Source organism: Enoplosus armatus, chromosome 2 (assembly GCF_043641665.1).
Source record: "Enoplosus armatus isolate fEnoArm2 chromosome 2, fEnoArm2.hap1, whole genome shotgun sequence".
In the NCBI taxonomy this organism is placed as follows: Eukaryota; Metazoa; Chordata; class Actinopteri; order Centrarchiformes; family Enoplosidae; genus Enoplosus; species Enoplosus armatus.
The window spans coordinates 13,321,751-13,340,909 of NC_092181.1; the positions used below are offsets into that span (position 1 = coordinate 13,321,751).

Genomic DNA, 19,159 nt, shown 5'->3' on the forward strand with positions numbered 1-19,159 from the left:
TACATCTTTTTGACTGTATGTTAGCATAAACACCCTGGCTACAATCAGTCAACATTAGTGGTACAAGTGTTTTTTTGAAGCCTTAAAAATACATAATCAAAACTGGCTTTAATGAAATTCTTTGGTCACTTGGGGGCAGTGCAACAAGCTGTAATATTTTCACCATATAATGCTGTTATGACAGGGAGCAACATTAGCATTCTTTTGGAGTCGTATTTCCGCCCACCTGACGAACGCAAGTCCAATATTCACTCTCCTTTTAGCTCTGTTTTGGTCTCCACCAGCCCAGGAGGGAAATATCTGTCTCATTAGCTGCTAAATGCTCCACTGTGTTCGCCAGCTAGTCTCTAACTTTGTCTGTCTGTTGGCAGGTAGTGTACAGTGTATTAGCAGAGCTTTGCTTTGCTAAAAACAACACTGCAGAGAGCAGTAAGAGTGACCCAAACACAAACCAAAAACAATGAGTTGAAAGACACTGAAACTCTCCGTAGAGCTGAGAGGAACTGCGGAGTCGGGTGATAATTCCCTGTGTGTCCATCACGATGAGTGACATCACATTGTATAATCATTTATAAAGTAATTTGATTCATTGTTAATAAAAGAATAATGATTAGTACAGCTTTAAATGCTCACTGTGATGCACATTAAGGTGTGTTCTTATCACATCTCAAACAGATGTGTGTCTGTGTCTGACTGCACTCATTAAGTATGCAGCATCCACTCCAGGAAATGCTTTGTAAGCTTTCCACTGAGACATCAGTGAGATTTCTATTTAGAAGTGAAACAATAGGAATCATCTCTTGTAGATGTTATTCTTTTTCAGGTTCTCTGTCTGTTAAACTTTACTAAGGTGGTTCAGACGACATGTAGAAGTGTGCATGAACAATATGAGTTCAAGGCATTAGTTTAGAAAAAAAGTGCGAGCTTCCAGTCCGGCCTTTATTCTTTCTGTTGAGTGTTACTTTGATATCAAATTAACCACAGAGCTGCCATGAAAACGTCAGTTAAATATCTGCAAGACCAACAAATTATAGCTTCTGTGATTTCTTTGCATGTTTTACTGATTACTGTACAGAGACCTCTGAATTAGAAGCTGCTGGATTGAACCATGGTTACTTCAAATCTATCAACCAGTCTGAAAAGGCATTAGTATTGGCACTAGATACTTTTGAATATATGGCTGTGGGAGAAATGTAGCATATAACAACTCAGCAGGAGCCCATCACCATCGAACGTCGATGGGAGCACATTAGCTTGGGAGTTGTGGAAAAAAGTAATTGAGCGAATGATAAAGGAGTGCACTGCTGGCAACTGTTTCCCTAATGGGGATGTAGACTTCATTCTCCATCACAGTGAGAAGCAGGGAGAAAACATGGCAGAGGACCATTCAGTGTCCAATGTTATTATCTGTAGCTGTTGCTTTATACAACACAGCACAAGCTCTAAAGCAATGAACAGCACTGCTGTCACACCAGAAATGAATAATTCATTCAAATGTTAAACCCTCAAATACATGTTTCAACAAGTCAGCGCCCGAACCAGGAGCTTCTATATTATTAATAAACACGTGCAGACGTCTCTCCCTCTCTGTTCCTACATGCCCTTCAGTCTCTCTGAATTTGATTCCTTTGGTTTGACGTTGCCTTCAAGGAGTCATCAAGGGCTCCACGTTGTTGAATCCAAAGATGGTGTGAAAAGTATGAAAGTCAGCTCATTCTTTGAAAACATTTATCGTCACTGTGCAACCGGACAATGTCGTCAAGTCGTCAAAAGTCTGTAATGAGTGTCATTGTTTGTACCTCTGTATGTTGCAGCGTGTTGACTGAGACATAGGTAGAATGAAGCAGGTGTTGCCAGATTGGATGAAGTTTTGTTGGTATTTCACAGAAATCAGGATGAAGCTGTTTATTTTAGTTGATGAATTGAATTGAAATTGGCTCCAGTCTCCAGTGCCATAAAGATTTCACAGCAGATCCAGATATAATCATTCAGTCCCTTTTAGTTTCTTTTATTTTCAGGTTTCAACCTCACTGCATTTATGCTTTGGCCTTTGTGTGTGTGTTCGCATGTGCTGCAGTCGTTTAGTACATGTATGTGTTTAGCAGGTCTGTGGCTGCAGCAGCCATGTTTATTGCCCTGCAGAGACGTCTTCCTTTTTGAGGTTGCGCTTGTGGCAACTCTTTTCAACTCTTTTTATTGTGTGCATCTTCCTGTTGTAATGCACACCACTTAAAGTGACAAACTCCCTGGGGTTGCTGTAAAAGAAAAACTTTACCACGCTGCATTGACAGCTGTTGAAGCTAATTTGGCAAGTTCAGAACGAGCCTTTGATAGTTTTAATTATGTTGCAATCAACCTCTTTTCTTTAATCTGTAATCTCAGTTTCACGGTGGTTAATTGGCCAACAACACCATTTACAAGTCTCTTATGGCTTCTGCCCCTTTGGCTGCTGGCTGACTATCATCAGTGGCTGTTGTCTCCTCCACTCCTCTTCTTCCTCTTTTTTTTCTCCCCCACACTCACTTCACGAGAGCGTCTCTCAGAAACGCATTAGGACAGTAACAGTTTATTCAGCACACTGATGCCAGAGTTTTAACATGAGCCAAGAGTCTACATAGTTTTCTGTTGTAGAAACACTGCAATGATACTTTCGTCATGGTGTTTGAATCTTTTCGTGGTTCGTCTTGTTCCCTGAATACATGATCACCTCACTGCGTATGTTCTGGCACAGCCCACAGATGTTCTGATTCAATTTTATACCGCACCTAAATCCAGCTCAAAGAGTGAGGGAAGACTGCTTTCGTTTCCTCTGAAACAGCTTCTCTGAAAATCTGAGGGCTGAGGAAACCTCGTGTTTCAAGACCTACCTTTTGTAGTGTTGCTTTCTCAATAGAACTGATTGTGACCGTTCTTCTATGAGCACTGACAAAGCCATCAAAGGGCACTATAGGTTTGAGCCACCCTCTGAAATGTACATGTACTTACTGGGACAATGGGGACCATTTATTCCACAGTACCTGCTGTATGTATATATATATATATATATATATATATATATATATATATATATATATATATATATATATATATATATATATATATATATATATATATATATATATATATGTATATATACAGTGCTTTACAAATTTATTAGACCACCACCCAGTGTAAGGTGTTTGCCACCGCTGCCCTAACAGCCCTTAACAGTATTGCTGATTACCAAAATACTTTATGTTTCTGTAATGGTTAATCCACCAGTATGTGCAAGTCAAGCACTTTAATCAAAATTATAGCTTTGATGCTAAAATATAATTGTTGTTATTCATGAATTCTCAAATTTACTGTTTTTCAAAAAAGCAGAAAAAATAGTAAGCACATTATTATTTTTTGATTGAGATGCCAAATTACAGTTATTTACTTGCATTCCTGAACAGAAAAATTTGTTTTGTGGTTGCAAGAACGCAATCTGTTATCAGGGCCAAAGGAGGTCATACAAAATATTAAGATTTTTGGTTAATATATGTGAATAAGGACTATTTAGTTGTTCCAGTTTGTTATTTGCTTAATAAATAACAACACAATTTTTTCGACAGATTTCTAAAATATTTGTGTTTTCTCGTTTTTATGACAGGTGGTCTAATTAAGTTGTTAAGCACTGTATATATATATATGTGTGTGTGTGTGTGTGTGTGTGTGTGTGTGTGTGTGTGTGTGTGTGTAAGTAAGCAGGAAGCTTGCCCTGTGGGGCTGATAGTGTCACCTCACTCTCTGCAGGAGACATTGCAGGAGAGGATGAATGGACTCAAATCTCTCCTTGAAACCAACCAAACCAAAAGTGATGTTGATTAACATACGTCCAAACCTGATACCCATTCATTTAGTTATTTGTAGGGTTTTCAGCCGCACCATTGGTGGGAGTGTGGTGTAATTTTCATCACGGGTAGTGGGTGATGTGATTTTGGAGAAGCCTGGAGGTAAAAATGTGCTACATTTAATCCAGCTGTCTAATCTTTGGCGCCCACCAGCTCTGCCAAAGTGCCTGCAGCAAGGTACCAAACTTCCAGCAGCTCCAGGGATAATGATTTATGGCTGACTCTACACACAAACCTCCCTGCAGAAATTAATAAAGCGTAGTCAAACTTTGTGAGGAGAATATTCTAGCAGCTGTACAGTTCTTGTACAAATTTTATTTGTAGTTTTTTATTTTTCTTCAGAGGGTTTGCTGAGCTTTAGCAGTATTACCCTGTTTTACTTTTATTCTGGTGACACAGCCTCACCTCGAAGCTGTCCAGTAATAGTTGACCTGCTCAACGATGTCTTGACAGTTGTTTAAACAGGTTAAAATGTTACCCATTGTCTCTCTTTACTTATAAAGCCCACTACCATGTCACATGCTCCTAACAGAATCAAATTAACTCACCAACATGAGCCTTTCCTCTGCCTTCGAGCTGCCCCCTTCTAGCCTCTTTATGTGGTGGGCCGTCATCCAGGAGGAGCCAATCACCTGCGGGAGCCAGTAACGGGGAATCAATTTTCTTCTTGTCCCAGCACACAACTATTTTTATAGACCCACACACACTGACACCTTCAGGCACCCTTGTCAGAGAGATACATACAGTTGCAACAAAATATTACCGCATCGTCGTAACACATACAAATGAACCAAAAAATCAGTGTGCAAGATTGTTTGGTTGTTTCGCAGTCAGAGTTAATGATCCAATGCACTTGTCTATAAGACTTTCTGGAGGGCAAGAACTTTTTAGTAAGTGTTACTGTGAATTTATACAGAAGCCTGAAGGTGAGCAGGGCACTGCAAAAACTACCACACAGCCATCATATCTTGAAATGACGTTTTAAGGAAGTCAGAGCCCTCTTTCCCCAGCACACATAACCTCAGGGCTGCATAGCTTTGCAGCACTCAGGTCACGTCATCCTCCAAAGGCATAATTTATGTTGACACACACCTCCCTCCATTGGAGGTTCTTGTCCATGACATCAGTGCTAGTGTAAACCTCAGCCTTCGTCTGTCACACCGAGTTCAGTGAGCTTTGGTGCATTAGCGTCGTCCCACGCTCCTGGCTCTGGGCCATGCATATTGTATGAGCATGTAACCTACATCTATCCACGCTGCTGTCAGCAGGGGTCCCCTGATCAGACAGGTTCAGTATGCAGGGTGTAATAGCATCCAGGAATGTGTTACGAGGTGTTTAGTCAATCTTTTCCCCTGTCAAAAGAGATCAATGTCCTGCTGATTTGACTTGGTTTTGAAACTCTTTAAATGCCCCTCACACACAGCTGCCAGAGGCTCGAGGTGTATGCTCTTTAAATGGGTGTTCAAAATGTGTTAAGGCTGTAATAGTAAAATATAATGGAGGTTTTATTGAGGTCGGATCAGGGTGGGATAAAACATTAGCCAATACATTTCAAATATTTCATGAAAATAGTATAAGATGTGTTTGATTTATGTTTTCTGGCAAACCCAGCACTCACTTTTGAGGTTATTAACCTGTGTGACATTATTAATCAAAGTATAGTCGTGGTTTTATGGAGCTGCAGTAAATCAGTACAGAAAAAACATAGATAGAAGGTCTAGGAGATATTGAGGTTGACAAACTCCCACTGATGAGAGTGAATGGGAGGTGTTAATGTTGGGATTTACTAAAGCATCATAAAATCAGCCAAATGTTGAGGAAAATATAAAGCAGGCTGGCCAAGGAGAAGTGTAATCGTCTGAGGGAGGAACACTCATGAATAATTTTGCTGCACAACACATTTAACTGACAGAATATTCAGTGAACCTCAATCCTTAACCACATGGTTTTAGCTTTCTGTTTGACAAAAATGTTTGTGGTTTCTCCCCGTCTCTCTTTCTGTCCCAGATTCTGATCGGGGAAGTGACCAGTTTCTTCGTGAAGACGGAGGGAGCTCAGGAGAAGACCATAGTGACCGCCGACTGCTGTTATTTCAACCCTCTCCTCCGTAGGATCGTACGATTTCTGGGTTAGTTATAGTCCTAAAGATCAGAGGTTCCTTGGCTTTGACTAAACAGAGCCCTTGCACTCTGGGATCAAGGCTCATTAAGACTTACACCAGTACTCCTCTGTCATAAGGCCAGAAAGAGACCTTATCCTTAGTTAAGGTCTCCTGTGGACTCATTTCACTTGCCCGTCTCTTCATGTCCTCCTCTGTTGATGTTCTGGGATCTTTTTCATCATCTCTGTAGCCTGTATTTATCTAAGTTATGAATCTTTTATAGTGATGGACTGTAGATAAGAAGCATAAAAGCAAAGGCTATGCCTGTCTGGACTGTCACTCCCACACAAATAGCAGTCAGCGTAACCATTTAATTCTTATTTAAGTGTTTGTTTCTGACTCTTACCAGTCTCATTGATTTGCTTATTTTGAGTTTACATGCGTACACCCTGCCTCTCTCTCACTTTGTCCCTCTTTTTTATGCAGGTGTCTACTCCTTTGGCCTCTTCACTACCACCATCTTTGCCAATGCAGGTCAAGTAGTGACAGGAAACCAGACACCTCATTTCCTGTCTGCCTGCAAGCCCAACTACACAGCTCTTGGCTGCCAGTCTCCGCTGCAGTACATCACAGAGCGCCGAGCCTGCACAGGAAACCCATACCTGGTGGCGTCTGCCCGCAAATCCTTCCCTTCCAAAGACGCAGCGCTCAGCTTTTATTCAGCCATCTACACAGTGGTAGGGAACTTTTTGGGGGGTAATGGGTGAAAGAGACACACTGGGGTAATTGTGGGATACAATGATGTTGTGTTGGTCAAACAAAAACTGGAAAGTGTACTTTTGCTTTGCTAAAATGTTTACTAAAGCAGAAGTAAAATAGCTACTTCATTGTAAGGAGCCCCATCATAAAGGGTTTATAAGTTGTAGCCAAGGGGTTTATTAAAGGTTAATAAATAAATTACTAATTCTTTATATGTTAGTTATGAGCCATTAAAAAGAACAACTTTTGGGTTGCCAGATTGTAAAAAACACACACAACCTGGCATGCCAAAGCTTTTTCCTATTAATGGCTTATGATTGATCATTAGTAAATTATTATTATATTATAATAATTATAATTATTATTATTATATTATAGTTACAACTTATCAGCCCTTTATAAAGGTGACCTTATTAGCTCGTAGTACCAACGTTTCTAACCCAAGATGACAATGTTACACAATACTATTGGACCCTAAAATGAAGAAAGGACAGGAATGAAACTAGATTCTTCCAAAATGAAGGAACCTCTTAAGTGCTGATTTCTGATTGGTCAGTTTATGTAATACTTTTGGAAAGCATACAAATACAAAACCCAGAATTGCAATTTAATATAGAGAAGAACAATACAATACAGAATTCAAACTATTTAATGATGTAAGGTACTAGACAAAACAAGTTACTACTAGACTAAAGACAAAAAAACTGTTTATTGATAAACAATTTTTTTTCAATCAACATTTCCTTCTGTGATAGTCATCACCTGTTCTTAACACAAATGACCTTCTTTCCAAGGGTAAAACATGTGCGCATGTATGAACCTCTAAAATAATAAACTACATTAGTAGAAACATCCAGTTATGATTTAACTACTACTGAAAAAACCTTTAATGCAGCATTTGTTCTCTTTTTAATGACGGTGCCATGTTCCTGTAAATTTTTTAGAAGCATTAAACCAATCATGGCAGTGTTTTCACGGGGCTTTCTTTTTATACCTCATCAAACCCTTCAGCTGCTCTAAAATCACTGCAGAGTGCGGCCTCTTGTGGCTTGTTCAAGCTATTCAACCTATTAATCTATTCAAGCTGTAGCACTGTTTGAATTATTTCAGCTGGCTGACTAAAGACCTGCGGATTCAACACCTGGATTAGCTCACCATGAACAAATATCGTGACATTTTTTTGTTGAAAATTTATTTCTGTCTTCCAGATGTACGTGACCCTGGTGTTCCGGACCAAAGGGACCCGTCTGACCAAGCCCACCCTGTGCCTGGTGCTGCTGTCTCTGGCCGTGCTGGTGGGGGTGATGAGGGTGACTGAACACAGAAACCACTGGAACGATGTCTTGGCTGGATTTGTCACCGGAGGGGCCATCGCTGCCTTCCTGGTGAGAAGGAGAGGAGGGAGATATGGGCAGGGAAAGCAGGGTGGAAGAAGACATGGGTGGAATTTCAGGGATCAAACAAGGATGGAGGAGAAGAAGATAGTGAGAGATGGATGGAAAAAGTGTTGAAAGACAGGAGGAAAAGACTAGAGGAAAGGATACTGACTTACAAAGGCAGAGAACAGTAACTACAGAAGCAGAGAAGTTGACAAAACATGATTGGTTTCAGGCTGGCTTGCAAACAGTGTAACTGGTAGTAAGATGTCTTCAATATATGCTGTTTTAGGCTGATTATCTTACCCCAAATCAATGCCATAGAATAAGCTATATAATACCTAAAATACTGCACTGTTTTATCATCTCCATGGACAGTGAGGGGAAAACATATTATCTACAAACAAAATGTATTCTTTCACCTTTCTTGCCCATTTTTTAACTTTAACTTTATTTTGAGTATTTACACGTCATAGGGATTAAGTAGTAGCATCTGTTTTGCTAGGTGTCTGCCTGTCTACTGCTATATGTTTTTATATTTAAATCGGTATAAAACACCAAATTGCATAGATTTCACGAGAGTCAAAAGCTGAGATATCAGTTACAGCTTCTCTGGACATTAATGTTAGTTACCTTTAGCAGGAGTTCTCTCCATTTTTCTCTCCATTATGGTTGAATTTAGCAACTGCCTCATTTCGTCATGTGGAATTACTAACTGATGATGTTAATTACAATGGATACTTTTTTTCAATCACAGATAACAGCTGGAGAAATAATCTTGTCATGGCTATCTCCCCAGCTAGCTTTAACTTGATGTAGCTTAGCTTTCTTTGCTTTAGCTCTCTGACACAGCATGTAGAAAATGCAACAGCGGCTTCGAGCACAGAGATTTACAAACCAAGTTGCGGTTACCGACGTTTGGTTTTTAGCTCTGTTTTGTAGTTACTGCTAATTTCACATGCTGTTTTCATGGAAATGATACCTTTCTTTGACTAAACACGTAACTAGTTACTGTGTTGTGAGGATAGTATAATGAAGGGAGAGGGGAAGGATTGAATCAGGGAAGAATGCAAAGCGAGAGCAGTGTTGGCGTGATGTGGGTGCAGGAGAGCTGGTGGGAGGATGGACTGATGATTAAGGCGAGCTTGAGACGAAAGAGCCTTATTGCCTGTGTGGTTGAGGACACACACGCACTTCTACACTTATGAATGTCAATACACTGATCTGAATCTTTACCTTGGTGTATTCAAATGTCATGGTTGTTGGACCTCTTGGCCTAATCAATTTTCTGGAAAAACGTGTAGGGTCGGTGTTAAAATGAAAGATCAAAGTGCTCCCTGTGGTGCATCCCTACGACTGTAGCTTTCTGTCCATACCTCCTCCCATATTTCTTTCTTTCTCTGTCTATCTTTTATCTATGTCTCTCCCTCTCATACTGTAAGTGTCCTCTTCAGTATCTGCTCCCATGGACACTTGGAGCATTTTGCACACCAGAAAATCGTCCATTTCTGTGGTGCAGTGGAGCAAATCTCTCCGCTCCTTTATTCTTTTACCACTTATTTTCTCTGCTCTCCATCAGGTGTCATGTGTGATTAACAATTTCCAGCAAACCCAGATTGCATTGCCTACTCCTCCACCTCCACAGCGTCCAGAGCCCCCCATGGGGCTGCCTCTCCTCAGCCTGCCCCGTGTGGAGAGTCCACTCGAAAAGTTAAGTGGCTTCCAGGTAAGGGATGGGGGAAATCATTCTGGAAGAGCATACATATAATAGTTGAGATCATCAATAAACTGCACAAAGTATCACAATGTATTTGGTTTTGACTGAAAGATGTCTTTTGGTGAGGCAAATACTTATTGGCCATGGCATGGCTCTAGGAATGGCAATGGCAACTTTTGTTGGTTTATTTAAAACAGGGACAGTGTACAATAAATGTGTTGCACCAGCACAATGCCATGTTAAGCAGTTGGTCCACTTTGGTCCAAAATGAAATATCTCACAAACTATTGGACATTCACGGTCCACAGAGGACGAATCTTAATCATTTTGGTGATCCCCTGACTTTTCTTCTAGTGCCACCGCGAGGTTGACTTTTGTAGTTATGAGAGAAATATCTCAACAACTATTGAGTGGAATGTCATAAAATTTGGTACAGACATTCATGTCCCCCTCAGGATGAATTGTAGTCACTTGGTAGACACTGGTGATCCTAAATTTAAATTTAAATTAGTTTTTTGTTATATACTTTTGTTTATGACCAGATACCTGTAAAACTGAAGACATCATTCCAATCACTTTGTGTTTAGTGATGCTAACATGCTAAACTATGATGGTGAACACGGTAAATATTATAGTTGCTAATCATCAGAACTTGAAAATTGTCATTGTAAGCATGTTAGCATTTAGCTAAAAACACCAAAGTACAATCTCACAGAGCTGCTAGCATGGCTGTAGACTCTTAGTTTTGTTTTTAAATGTGTATGGGGCTATCTTTGACTCTCTTTTGTCCTCTCTGATAACCTTGGTTGTTTCCCAGCTGCTTCTTTGTCTGATATCTCTCTTGTGTACACTCTATCACTTGTCTAGACATCATCATTTTGCATTCTTGTCTCTCGCTGTCTCAGTCAAGTTAAGTTTATCTGCTCTATTCCCTCAGGTTTTAACTTTCCAAATGTTTTGAGATGTTTTATACTCTTCACTTCTCTCCCTGTTCACCTCTCCTAACCTTCTCTCTGTCCTTTTCCCTCCTGTTAGGCTCCAGGGCTACCGTATTCTGAGATCACATGACCATCAGCCAATCCCGTCCCCCACCCCTCCCGATGTGCTCCTCCCCTCACGGCGTTGCCTCACCAGCGCAGTCTAGACCTGCCCACCGAGTGCCCCCCGCCCTGCCGTGCCCACCCCGAAGGACGACATCCTCTCCGACGAGTCAAATCCACACAGGTCTGAAGGTCCATCAATCACAGGAGGCAGAGCAGCAACATGAGCACATTGCGAGCATGGCTGAAACCTGTCATCCGCCAAGGACCAATAGGAGATGGATACATGTCATTCTGTCCTGTTCTGTCCTGTTTGTCCTCCAAGATGGCCTCCTTTTTCTTTCAGGTGTTAAAGACCGAATGAAAGATTCGCCAAAGCCAGAGCTGTTGAAGCAATACTGTGTCCCATTACCTTGTCCTGTTTTCCACAAAGACCCAACAGTGACTCTAAAGACTGTTGGCTGGTGATGACTTGATAAAACACTTGATCAAATATAATAACTCAGCAGAGCTGAGGGTTTTTTAATGATCGAAGAAAATCCCAATCACTGGTGGATCGTCCTCAAAAGACCATTTTTTAATACTCAGGACAATACAATGGAAAAAATCGACAAGATTCAAAACAAAGACCTTTATGTAATCAAAATGCAGGTACTGTTGAGTATTATGGTACAGATTTTTTTTTCTGTCCTCAAAACTAACTAAAGAGACGCTGTCAAAGAGGAAAGCACTTTTGTAAATTATAGCACAGATGAACCAATTCAGTGTTCAGTAAACTGTGTTGTATCTTATTTGATTTGGGGGGTTATTGGTTTGATCTCTTGCTGTATATTGTGTGAAGTGACAGAAGAGAGATTTATACACACTAGAGCTGTGCTTGTGATACCACATTTGTTTTGGGGGCCTCAGATAATTCATCCCTGAAGTGAACTGAACTAGATTTCCATCATCTTTCCAAATATCTTTTATCTACTTATTATTCAGGTATGTGTTTATAAATGTCTGTAGGTTCTACGTCCATGCTGTGAAATATTTGGAAAGTTTTATCATTTGACTTACTTGCCTATTCCCATGTGGAGTTCTTTGTTCGTGTCCGTTTGCATAAAAGCCTCACCTTCCCCTCCCCTTACCCCCTTGAACACGCTCATGCCTCTTCTTTCTTTCTTTAAACGACATGTATCTAAATGTTACTGTATTTGCTCCCTTGGCTTTCCAAAGTGAATGTTTTATAAGAGTAGTATGGCATCAGTTGTTGATGCTGCTGTTTATCCATCTGTCCTGTCCAGTCATTTCCAGATTTTCCTGCTTCAAACCACCATCCTTTCCTCACACTGACTTTAGAAAACCAATGGCACAGACCAGTGTGTAACACGGAGGTAAGACCTCTGAGTTTTGTATAGTTTTGTACAGTATATAGGTTTCTTTACACAGTATATACAACATTATCCTTACGTTTTAAATTGTGTGAATAATGTGAAGCTACCTGAAGTTGTCTTGTAGGAACATGAGTAGTAGCCGGATCTAAAGCAGGAATGTAGCGCAGTGGAGAAATGTGTGAAATCTAACAGCATACAGCCGGTGTGTTTGGCTCACAACTTGCTTTGGTTCTGCTCAGTTCAAAAGGACACTGCAGGCAGGTTATACTAGTAGGAGAGTACGCAATGGGTTATATAAAGAAGACATTGCTATGGTTTTATTAAGCGTGTGTGTGTACGCGTGTGTGTGAGTGTGCTTACTGGGATTTGTGTGTATGTTTATAATGAGCACATTGTATGGCAGCATAACTGTTAATTTGGCAACCTGTTTTCTTAAGTTAAACTGTCAAAAGTAGCTGCTATAATTACACACTTGTGCTTGTGTGTAACTGCAGGCCTTCAAAGGACCCCTGCCAAGGCGTCCTAACAATGCCTGTTATAGCAGAAGGTGCTCATTATAGCTCTGAGATTACGTATAGTAAAACTTTTCAGTCTGAATTTTTTGTAAACAACTGAAGAGGTAGAGAACACCATAACTGTCCAAATAATGTTATTTTCATGTTAAAATGTCTGTTTTGTATTTATTTACCAAAATAAATTGCAATTACCACACATTGCTGCCTGAATTACATTTTTCACTTGATTTGTTGTAATTCCTTGCACACTTCAGTAAGGATATCTCTTTGCTGTTATAACAGCTCCGTTTGTTTACTGCTGTCAAATCATCGACATGCAGTAGCCATGAACGCTGTGTGTGAAAGTATAAACACACATGTGTGGGATTTTTACCTTAGTCAAGACTAAGAGCAATGGCCCTCTTTCACAGCAGACATTTTGACTTGTCCTCTTAGGAAAAGCACAGGTATAACATTTAAGTGTCTCAGTAAGCCATGGCAGTGTGACAGTGAGCCAGCATGCACAACACCAGGACCCTGAATCTGAAGCAGCTAAATGGAATTTGACCACCATTAACTATATTATTTACACATGTGCTTTTACTGTGACATGTCAAAAGGTCTTCCACGTAGAAAGACCTACCTGTGCTGGAAGACCCATACACTGTAATCTGAGGAACTAAAACAATTTCACATTACTGTACAGTACATACTAATTGTATACAATACACTCAAAATCAAGCAGAGTTAGTGAGCATTATGGCATTTTAAGAATACTTCATTTTTGCCATCTTTTCAAATGTAAACACACTAGAATCAGGAATTGGGAAAGTACTGCCCCTTAGTGGCCATAACCCAGCTTGTTCCTAGAGATGTAGTATGCGTGTAAACGGCAGTGTGTATAATGAATATGTGTGATTGGTTGATGATGTGATGGAAAGCTCTGTAAAGATGTATTATAACAACTTTCAGCATGACAGGAGATGTGTGGATTTACTCCATGAAAACCTGCACAGACGTGGGACCAGCTCATCGGTCTGTCGTCGGGCGCTGTGGACACACGGTGGCAGTGTTTACCATGCCAACCTGAAGAGAGGGGAAACCAAGAGGGAGGCTTTTTAAGAATTCACCAGTTTTAATGTTTGTGAAATCAAATGGCACATTAGGAATGTAAAAATATGCTAAAACAGAAAAGAGCATTTTAAAAATGTTTTTCGCTAGAGACCTCAGCTGGCCCACATTATGCATTAGTCATCAAGCTAATAAATGTAATGTAATGGCACAATTACTACGAAATATAGACACAGGCAATTTCTCTCTCTCTCTTTCTTTCTCTCTGAACTGCCCCAATCTCTCCCCGCCCCGTCTTTGTGTTCCTTTGAGTTTGTGTTTGCCAGTCTTGTTAATGACAAGGCACGCGCGCGCGCGCGCGCGCACACACACACACACACACACACACACACAAACAGAGAAGTCTCTGCACTCTCTCGACAACATTATCTTTTCCGGAAATTGCTTCTCAAGCACAGCCGGAGCCCCATTAGAAAAGAAGAGCTCTACGCTGTAACCTTTTTAAAAAGCCATTAGTGATGCACCTGCTTCTCTCCCTCTCTCTCTCTGTTCCTATTTGTGTGTCCTATTTGTCTCTCTTGTTAACACTGACACACACACACACACACAGTTTCTCCATCCTGATTGCCAGCTTCCTCGTTCCCAATCCTACAAACTGACTAGTGAGCAGCACTCGCATCCTTCCACTCCAATTAGAGTATGAATCACTGACATTTTAAAGTTCTGCCTCAGAGTGCAAAACCACTCAATTTAATAATTTACGTGTGTTATTCTAATGGCTTGTGACTGTTGAATCAGTGTTTTTGGACATGAGTAATTCTCTCTCAAAGCTACACACTGGGAAAACAAGATATTTTAGAAAATGTCATGTCACTGCAGTGATCAGGCGGAGTTTACTCCGTCAGCGATGAATGAGAAACTCATTTTGGTGATTCATGCAATGTTTGCCTAAATTTGAGTATATTGTACAAATGAGCTTTTAATTATAAATGCTGCTCCCACTTATAGTGATTTAATGTTTTTTGTCCTAGTTATTTGATACTTTAAACATTCAAAGCCATTACTCTGAGACACAAGTGATTTGTATTTGCTTTGGTCGCCACCACATTAACATCTGTGATGGGAGTTACATGACATACTGTGTATGCAACATGTATGCAAGCACTTGTCACTTGAGTCAGCATCGATTGGTGCTGAAGACTTCAAGTTTGAACATGAAAACAAATCTGCGGGTGTGGAGTTAGAAAGAAGTGAGTTTGCCAGACCTCTGTAGCCAACTCCTCCTCTCTGCTTGGGGTTAGCAGCTCAAGGCTACATTACCACTACTAGCATAGCACACCTGAATCTCCGACCCAACTGTCAGCAGTCAAGTTGCTTTGTGGGCAATGTAGGCACCATGTTTTGACGAGAAACAAGCATGTGTGGCATAAAAAAATTCTATCTCTGGTTCTGCTGCATCGATTTTGACCCTTTTTAAAAACTGTGTATTGTGAGTCTGATAATGTTATAAGAGTGCGATGCTAACTGGAATGAATACTGGAATAACCTTTTAAGCATTACACTTTCTGAGAAAAAGCATTATTTCAAGATGGCAAAAAAAAACCTTCATGATTCACCCCCTAACCAAACTGTTCTGAGACATTTCATTTATATATTAGAGGGTGATATGTGAGCGATTGTGTGTGGCTTTGCTTTCGTGTGTGTACCTGTGATTTCCTGTGATGAGCTGAACTTTGCTTCCTGGCTCAGTGTCTGTCTGTTTGCCGTAATGCTCCTGACCCCGAGGTCACACACTGTCTGGGGCTGAACCACTGTGTGTGTGTGTGTGTGTGTGTGTGTGAGAGAGAGAGAGAGAGAGAGAGAGAGAGAGAGAGAGAGAGAGAGGAAGAAAGAAAGAAAGAAAGAAATAAGAAAGACATGCAGAGAAAAAGAGTGAGTGAGAGAGATAAAAAAAAAAAAAGAAAAAAGTATGTGGATGAGTGTGGTTTATCACATCCCAAAACAAACCAGCAGCCACTGGGTAATAAAAATGTACTATCTGTCATAGTAAATTACAAATATTGGTCTTCGCCTTGCTGCAGTCTCCTGATTATGCTCAATGGTCTGCCTCTGACAATTATGAAGCCATTAACACTGTGTGCGTGTGTGTGTGTGTGAGAGAGAGAGAGAGAGGGGGAGAGAGAGAAAGACTCTATGGCTGCTTATTTGAGGAAATATGCTATCGGTTTTTTATGGCCTTGAAAGCTCCAGTGGCATACAGCATCAGGCTTGTGGGTTCTCAAACATCAAATTTACATGTTTGCTGTCTGTCTGCTGTTGTGTCTCTGACGTCTCTGACCAAAATAAAGAGAGCAAAGAGAGAAAGACGAGAAGAAATGGAGGAGTATTAAAGATAAGTTATAGCAAAGGCAAAAGCCAATTTAGTTCTTGTGTGGAGCTTGTGTGGATCATTACAGAACATTCAGCACTCACACACACACACACACACACACACACACACACACACACACGTTTTGGGTTTCGAGGGGCAGCTCCTTTACAGGCCACCAGATGAGGAGAGGATTATAAAGAGTCTTACCACCAATCCCATCCAGCATGTCTGCTAAGGAAGACCATCAACCGGATACAGAGGTCCCAGGAGACTGGATTAGGAGTAGAAACACACACACACACACACACACACACACACAGACACACAGACACACACTCACCACAGGCTATGTAGAAACCTCTGTTCAGACCCTGCAGGAACACCATTCAGGACACGCATTTCAGTCTATTATGATTTCAGCACTAATGACTGACAGAGCTGTGGTTTTGTCTAACATGACGAGAGTGGAGACAACAACATGATTAACTGTAAAATACTAATAACAACAATAAATTATTTTACAAAGCAAGAAAAGACAGATGCAGGAAAGAGGAGCATACAAAAAATAGCAAAAGTATTTTAAAAAATAGAATTTAAAAACAATAAAATTAATTGTTAATAAATGTAATGCTAAATTGTATTACGATACAGCAGCCCATCAATAAATCCTTAAAGTTGTGTCAGGCATCTGTTGGTTTCTATAGTGTGTGTTGTTGTGAGTCTATGTATTCTTATTGTGTCCACCTCTTGGACAAAATAATAGAAACAATGCAACTATATACTATAGCGTCGTATTATATTGCTTTACATTGTAAGTGCTTTTTGCTAACTTACCCTTATGGTGTAAACAACACAATTCAACAGCACTACAAACTGTGACCACGGAGTTGATGTAATATTTTATAACATTATAAGCCTCAAAAGGGCAGCAGGCTTGGCTTATTTATTGCATGGCTATTGCACAGGATTGCATTGCATTTTCCAGGTCTGTCAACCCCCATTATTAAGAATATTATATTGTAAGAGTCACAAAACACAATGGAGGCACTGTATAAATGCAACACAAGCCACCATAAATTAACATTTTATATCATGATGTCATCCTAGGGACATGAAAACCAACATGGAACAGGTCCAAGCAACACAAACACACTATAAGTCACAAAACACCTAAAACAGGCAGAAAAAAACAAACCACAGATCCTAAAGGTTTTGTCTCAAGGCCCCCATCTGACAAGATTTTTCCTGCAAGCTTCAGTACTTCATAGTAAAAAAAAAAAAAAAAAAAGAAAGAAAAAAGAAGCGTACTATTTGTGCATTCATTATGCTAATCCCAAACTCTATCTTTAAATTCTTACTAGCGATTACCAGGGCTCCATCGTGGACCCACTGAGGTCCCCGGACCCCAGCTTGGCAACCGCTGCACTATAGGGCATGCTCCTCGGCGTCAGGGCTGGATGGAGGCATGGACAAGAGAGAAAGAGAAGAGGAGGAGGAGGAGAGCAGAGGAGAGGTGAGAGGTTGCAGCTGAGTTGCATGGGATGCTGCTGCATAGGCTCCATCGCTCCATCCCTCCCTCGGAGAGAATGGAAAAAACAAGGAGTGGTTATGTGATTCCCCTACAAGCGGGAGGAGAAGCGCACGGGAGAGAAAGGAATAGCAGGGGAGGGGAGGGGAGGGGGGGCGTTTCCCTGCACAGTATAGCCCATTCTCACACTTCAGCATGGATACAATGTATGGCATATGGAGCGGCTTCTTCTGGGGAGCTGACGTGAAGGGTGGACATGGCGGTAAGTTGAATATTTTTCGCTGGCATTTACCATGAAAAGCGTTTTTGGACACAGTTCACAGCGCGGCGTTGCTCGGGGTCCCATCACTTCACAGCGTCCCGATATTTATGAGGTGTTTGCTGATAAATCCCTGAAGTGAAGAAAACAAGACTTGTGGATTTAAGCTTTGGGAGCCTTGTTTGTAGCACGGCGTGGCATTGGAATTGACGCCCGATCAATTTTCTCGTTGGCACGCTTTGTGATTTGCTAACTAAACAGGTTGGTCCCATCAGCGTCGCTCCCCAAGTTCCTATCAAAATGACTTGATGAGATTTGCACCTGCACGCAGCTTAATGTTTAACCAACAGCATGTCAGCGCGCCTTCCTCCTTTGTAGCCTGTTAGATATAAGGCGGTTAAAAAAAAAAAAAATCTCTTTCACACTCCCTGCAAAGGGTTAAAGATTCAATCCACGCTTGCCACTCTTGAACTGGGTTCTCCTTGTCAGTGGAAGCGGATGTATTTACAAACAAAGAAAGCTTAATACCCAAGCCTGTCACGTAGAGGACAGGTGCTGGCTATCTGCAATTGTACAGTGGTGTGTGGTTGTCTGGTTATCTGGGCTAGTAGGCCAACTGGAGCCTATATGCATTTAGGCCCAGCAAGATTAAGAAAACCAGAGTGTCTCTGTTAAGTTTGTCACTGAAAGTTTGGCCAAAGAGGCAGAGAGGGTCGTTTCTTTATTCTGCACTCTAGGCTGAATTTGTTGCAATAGCCATCACCGGGTCATTTATATATTTATTTTTTGTCTGGGTAGTGACTATTATAGAGTCCACAGTGTAGCCAGAATGACTGGAAAGATTTGCTGTTTGCAGGCATAAGCATAAACATCCTCATAACAGCGCCTTTAGTTCCAAGCAATTAAGCAGTAATGTGCAAGCAGCAGCCCAGTGTCCGCTCAGTCTCTGTCTCCATCTCAAGCCTGTCTTGTCTTTGCCTCTGGCACAGCCACTTGTGATTCTGCATCCAATCTGAAACACCAGGTACATTAAAGGATTGATAAGTCTGTTGCGTCAGACACAAATATGAAACACAGACCGATTGCCTTTCATTAGGCCCTCCAGCTGGAGCCAGTCCACTTTCAATCCAGTCAATTCAGGAAATGGATTTTCTTATAAATGCAAACCAGATGTCTTCCGCCACGAAATAAA

At 40.9% G+C, this 19,159-nt stretch overlaps 1 pseudogene; it reads left to right on the forward strand.

Annotated features, from left to right (window-relative positions):
• Positions 1 to 10,972, forward strand: part of LOC139297635 (phospholipid phosphatase-related protein type 5-like) — a 48,471-nt pseudogene extending 37,499 nt beyond the window's left edge.
• The last annotated feature ends 8,187 nt before the right edge of the window (positions 10,973 to 19,159 follow it).